The sequence below is a fragment of the Arachis hypogaea genome, chromosome 19 (assembly GCF_003086295.3).
Source record: "Arachis hypogaea cultivar Tifrunner chromosome 19, arahy.Tifrunner.gnm2.J5K5, whole genome shotgun sequence".
Lineage (NCBI taxonomy): Eukaryota > Viridiplantae > Streptophyta > Magnoliopsida > Fabales > Fabaceae > Arachis > Arachis hypogaea.
The window spans coordinates 94,707,054-94,713,053 of record NC_092054.1 but is presented as its reverse complement, the minus strand read 5'-3'; the positions used below and the strand labels follow the sequence as shown (position 1 = coordinate 94,713,053).

Sequence of the window (6,000 nt, the reverse complement as noted above, 5' to 3'; positions counted from 1 at the left end):
GTCCTTTCGTGTAGCCTCATTGAGTTTTCTGTAGTCTATGCACATCCGCCATCCTGTGACAGTCCTTGTAGGTATGAGCTCGTTCTTCTCATTGGTAACCACAGTGATTCCTCCCTTCTTAGGCACAACATGTATGGGGCTAACCCAAGGGCTGTCCGAAATTGGGTATATGACCTCTCCTTGCCAAAGCTTCATAACCTCTTTCTGTACCACTTCCTTCATGATTGGGTTCAGCCTTCTTTGGGATTGAATGGATGGCTTGGCATCATCTTCCAACAGTATTTTATGAATGCATATGGCTGAACTGATTCCCTTCAAGTCAGCAAGGGTCCATCCAATGGCATCCTTATGCTCCCACAGCACCTTGAGTAGCTCGTCCTCTTGATCTTGACTGAGGGATGAATTTATGATTACTGGGTAGTTTTCATTTTCTCCTAGATATGCATATTTGAGAGTGGGTGGCAGTACTTTGAGTTCAAGTTTGGGTGCTTCTAACTTTTCGTTCCCTTTCTTTGGTGCATCTGGTATAGGTATTTCTGCTGTGGCCACCTCTTCACTTGATTCAGATTCTTCCTCCACCAATCTCTCGTCCTCTTCAGGTTCTTCTTCTTCAAAATTCTCCTGCACTTCATCCTCAAGTGCATCTAACCTCATGCATTCCCCCAATTGTTCGGGTGGGTAACTCATGGCCTTGAACACATTGAATGTCATCTTTTCTTTGTGTAATCTCAGGGTGAGGTCACCCTTCTGAACATCAATGACAGCTCCAGCAGTGGCCAAGAATGGCCTTCCCAAGATGATGGAGGTCTTGGCGTCCTCCTGCATGTCCAGCACCACAAAATCTGCTGGAAATATGAAATCTCCCACTTTTACCAGCAAATCCTCTACTATCCCATGAGAGAATTTGAACGATCGGTCTGCCAGTTGTAGGGCCATTTTTGTTGGTTTAGCCTCCTCAATTTTCATCTTTCTCATCATAGCTACTGACATCAAATTGATGCTGGCCCCTAAGTCACAAAGAGCCTTTTCCACTGTGATTTCTCCTATAATACAAGGGATCTGAAAACTCCCAGGATCCTTCAGTTTCTGCGGTAGTTTATGTTGAATGATAGCACTGCACTCTTCGGTTAATATCACAGTCTCATTGTTCTTCTAGCTTCTCTTCTTAGTCATTAGCTCCTTCAAAAACTTGGCATAGAGTGGCATTTGTTCTATGGCTTCAGCAAAGGGTATGTTGATTTGTAGCTTCTTGAAGATTTCCAAAAATCTCAAGAACTGGTTGTCATCTTCCCTTTTCTTCAATTGCTGGGGATATGGAGCTCTTGAGATATTCAGTTGTGGTATCCCTTTTTCTTTCTGCAGACTTGGCGTGGGAGGTTGAACTCCATCTTGCTCTTCTCCCTTTTCATTTGAGCCTTCTTCTTGTGGTTTTTAGGGACGTTCCTTCAGTTCCTTCCCACTCCTAAGTGTGATAGCTTGACACTCCTCCCTTTTGCTTGAATAGGCATCATAGCAAAAGTTGTGGTTAGGAAGCTGCTTAAACAAATAGCTAATTTGTGTCTCCAGTTTCTTGATGGCAGTATTTTGATTGTGCATGTTTGACTGCACTTCCTCTCTGAATGCTTTACTGCTTCGAATGTCTTTGCATACTCCTTCAATTAAGGTTTCGATCTTAGAGAGCTTGTCATCAATTGATGGGTGATTCAGAGCAGATATGCTGTTTTGGTTTTGATAGGCGTGTGGAGAAGTATTGTTGTTGGAGTTGTAACATCTCTGGTCTTGGTTTTGATTTTGCTCACTTCCCCACCCAAAGTTTGGGTGGTTTCTCCATCCAGGGTTGTAGGTCTTGGAGTATGGATCATAGTTTTTTCTTGGTGAATTCCCAATGTAGTTGGCTTGCTCCTAACTCCCCTCTGCTTCTTCATTCACTCCTTCTTGGGTTGTTGATGAAGTGGAGATTGCTGGTACTTGGTTCATCTCCATCTTCTTGGTGAGGTCAGCCAGCTGCTGGGTAATGAGCTTGTTTTGGGCCAACAGAGCATCTATATTGTTTAGCTCCATTACTCCTCTTGTGTTCCCTCTTTCGGAAGCATAGAAGTAGTCGTTCTCTGCTACTGTTTCAATAACATCTATGGCTCCCTCAATAGTCTTCTTCTTGTTCAAAGATCCTCTGGATGAATGGTCTACGGCCTTCTTTGACTCATAAGAGAGTCCTTCATAGAAAATGTGCAGCTGCACCCATTCGTTGAACATGTCAGGTGGACACCTCCTTGTTAAGTCCTTGAACCTCTCCCATGCTTCATATAGAGTCTCACCATCTTGTTGCCTGAAAGTTTGAACCTCAGTTCTCAGCCTATTGATTCGTTAAGGAGGGTAAAATCTTGCTAAAAATTTGTTCACCACGTCTTCCCAAGTTGTCAAGCTTTCCCTTGGGAAGGATTCCAGCCACTTGGCTGCTTTGTCCCTAAGTGAGAATGGAAATAGGAGCAGTCTATAGGCATTAGGGTGAACACCATTAGACTTCACTGTGTCACATATTCTCAGGAAGGTGGTCAAATGTTGATTGGGGTCTTCTTGAACACCTCCTCCAAACGAGCAGTTGTTCTGAACAAGGGTGATGAGCTGTGGTTTAAGTTCAAAGTTGTTGGCATGTATTGTTGGCTTTTGGATGCTACTTCCATAATTGCCTGGGTTTGGATTGATGTAAGAGCCCAAAACTCTTCTATCCTCCCCAGCATGATTTGCTCTACCTCCTCCCCCATGGTTGTGATCCTCTTCTTCATGATGGTTTTCCATGTTGTCTTCCATGTTTGTTTCAAAGAATTCCTCTTCTTCCTCAGCACCAACCACTTTCTTTCCTCTTGCCTCCCTCCTTAATCTAAGGAAGGTCCTCTCAGGTTCAGAATCGAAGGAAGTTGAAGCCCCGCTTCTTCTCCCTGTCATACAACCATCAAGTGCAAGCAAGAAAAGATAGGTGCTGAAAGTATTTGTGTCAGAATTACTGTTAGTTGTGGGTGATGCAATATATCGAACAGTTAGTGGGTTAGTAAACAGAATTAAAAATAACAAAGTAAAACAACAGAGTAGAGGGGGAAGGGAAGAAGTTTAACGAAAACAAAAAGTAAATTACTCAAACAGAAAATGAAATTCACAGAAATAAAAATGCTCAATCTAGTGATCTTCCAATTTAATCATTGTTGATGCACAATCAATCCCCGGCAACGGCGCCATAAACTTGATGCACGGAAAACTTGTCTCTCAACAAATCTCCTTTCGGCAAGTGTACCGAATTTGTCGTCAAGTAAAAACTCACAATAGAGTGAGGTCGAATCCCACAGGGATTGATTGATCAAGCAACTTTAATTAGAAGAATGTTCTAGTTGAGCGAATCCAGAATTTGGGTTGAGAGTTGCAGAAAATAAAATGGCGGGAATGTAAATAACAGAAAAGTAAATGCTAGAATTAAAGGAATGGAAGTAAATGACTGAAAATAAATTGCAGAATTGTAAATGGGAATGGGGGATTTGCTCATAAAAGTAAATGGCAGAAATTAAAGAGAATGGGTAAGATCAGAGATGGGGAGTTCATTGGGCTTAGGAGATGTTGCAATTCTCTGGATCAAGTTCATTTTCATCTCTTCCTCAATCAATGCACTCATTGATCTCCTTGGCAATCTTAAGTGATTGAATTACAATTTCTTGCAATTCAATCTCTCAAATCTTGATCAATAGCCAATTCCTTGGTCAATTGCTCATGAGAAGAGATGAAGTATGGTCACTGATTATACCACATACATTTCCCAAATCAAGTATTAAGAGGGTTATAGTCACATACCCATCCAAACCCAATTTGGTCCAGCATGAGAAAGCATTTCTAGCTTGATCTCTTCATTCCTCTTTCAAGGTTCAAAAGAGATCCAAGTTTGAATAGCTTCTCTTCCAAGATAACTACTCAATGGGATGAAGATCGAAAGCTTTCAAGTAAAATCAAGAGAAAAGATAGAAGAAGAATAATGAAAATTAGTATTGATCCATCAAATTACAACAGAGCTCCCTAACCCAATGAAAGGGGTTTAGTTGTTTATAGCTCTTGAAAATGAAAATAAAGATGGAGAATACATCATAGAACTAGAAATTGCAGAGAAAAGTAAAATACAGAGAGTAATTCTCTTTTTCCCAACTTTCAGAACTCCCTTTCAATTCAAAGCTACTCCTATATATACTACTCTTCTTAGCTTCTAGTTTGCTCTTCAAGTCTTGGGCCTTTGGATCTTGAGTTTGAAGCAGTTCTTTTCTTCATTTGGGCTTGGCTTTACTTGCAGAGAGAAAGTGCTAAGTGGGCAGAGACTTTAGCTCAGGGCATTAGGGGTGTTAACATTTAGTGAAAGTATAAGTTCGAGAACGTTAGTGACACTCAACATTTTCACTAACGTTCCAATGTACCCCTTTGCCTCACGTTAGAGCCCACGTTAACTAGGTTAACGTGGCTTCTAACGTGGCCTTGCCAAACTTCGAGAACGTTAGTGACACTCAACATTGTCACTAACGTTCCAGTGTGCCCCTATTTGCTTCACGTTAAAGCCCACGTTAACTAGGTTAACGTGGCTTCTAACGTGGCCTTGCCAAACTTCGAGAACGTTAGTGACACTTAACATTTTCACTAACGTTCCAATGTGTCCCTAGATCTCACGTTAGAGTCCACGTTAACTAGGTTAACGTGGCTTCTAACGTGGCCATTCTTAGCCATTCCAACGTTAGTGACAATGTTGAGTGTCACTAACGTTGGCTCATCATTCATTCCTCATCGTTAGCTTCCACGTTAACTAAGTTAACGTGGAGGTTATCGTGGTTCCTTGGGGGGTTGTGTGGTTGCTTCCAACGTTACTGACAATGTTGAGTGTCACTAACGTTGTCGACAATTCTCACTTCTCACGTTAGCTCCCACGTTAACCAAGTTAACGTGGGAGTTAACGTGGTGTGTTGCATCCTTAGGCCAATGTTAGTGACAATGTTGAATGTCACTAACGTTGGCTTCTCTTCCCCCTTTAACGTTAGAGGTCACGTTAACTAGGTTAACGTGGGCTCTAACGTGGCCACTCATGAGTGTTTGCCAACGTTAGTGACAATGTTAAGTGTCACTAACGTTGGCTCAACTTTCCTTCTCCACGTTAGAGTGCACGTTAACTTAGTTAACGTGACTCTTAACGTGGGCAATGATGGCTTTGAGAGTGTTATTGGCAATCACTTTTCTCATTAACTTTGCAAGTTACCTCCCTTTCCTTGCTTCCTTTGGTCCTAAAATTAAGCAACAGAGTGCATCAAAGTTCTAGTCCAAGTCATGGGTAATGCAGCATATAATTTGTCACTAAATTCATGCAAAATCCTCATGAAATAATGTAAAATGCACAATGTATGCTTGAATCAAGGTGTAGGTGAATATCTACCCAAAACTAGCTTATTTCCTAAAGAAATGCATGAAACTACCCTAAAAACAGTAAAGAAAAGGTCAGTGAAACTGGCCAAGATGCCCTAGCATCACACACTTGCCGAAGAAAATTTGTTGAGAGACAAGTTTTGTGTGTATCAATCCTGTGGGGTCCACAGATCCAGTGGGCCAAGGACTTAACATCCCTGTTCCAATTAGGCGTGTAAAACACCCTTGCTGTGCAATTCTGGTGTTTAACGCCAGGCTGCTGCCTGTTTCTGGTGTTAAACGCCCAAATGTAGCCTGTTTCTGGCGTTAAACGCCAGACAGATGCTTGTTTCTGGCGTTTAAATGCCAAACTGTTCTCCTCCAGGGTGTACTATTTTCAATGCTGTTTTTTTCATTTTATTTTTATTTTTCAGTAGTTTTTGTGACTCCACATGATCATCAACCTAATAAAACATGAAATAACAAAGAGAAAATAAAATAGATATGATTAAATAACATTGGGTTGCCTCCTAACAAGCGCTTCTTTAATGTCAATAGCTTGACAGTGAGCTCCCCTGGAGCCTCATA

The 6,000-nt window shown here is 41.5% G+C and overlaps 1 non-coding gene across 1 annotated transcript; it reads left to right on the top strand.

Moving 5' to 3' along the window:
* The first annotated feature begins 2,251 nt into the window (after window positions 1–2,251).
* On the top strand, window positions 2,252–2,355 carry LOC112780771 (small nucleolar RNA R71). The gene has a single exon (XR_003191587.1). It is a non-coding gene; the product is annotated as a small nucleolar RNA R71 (small nucleolar RNA).
* The last annotated feature ends 3,645 nt before the right edge of the window (window positions 2,356–6,000 follow it).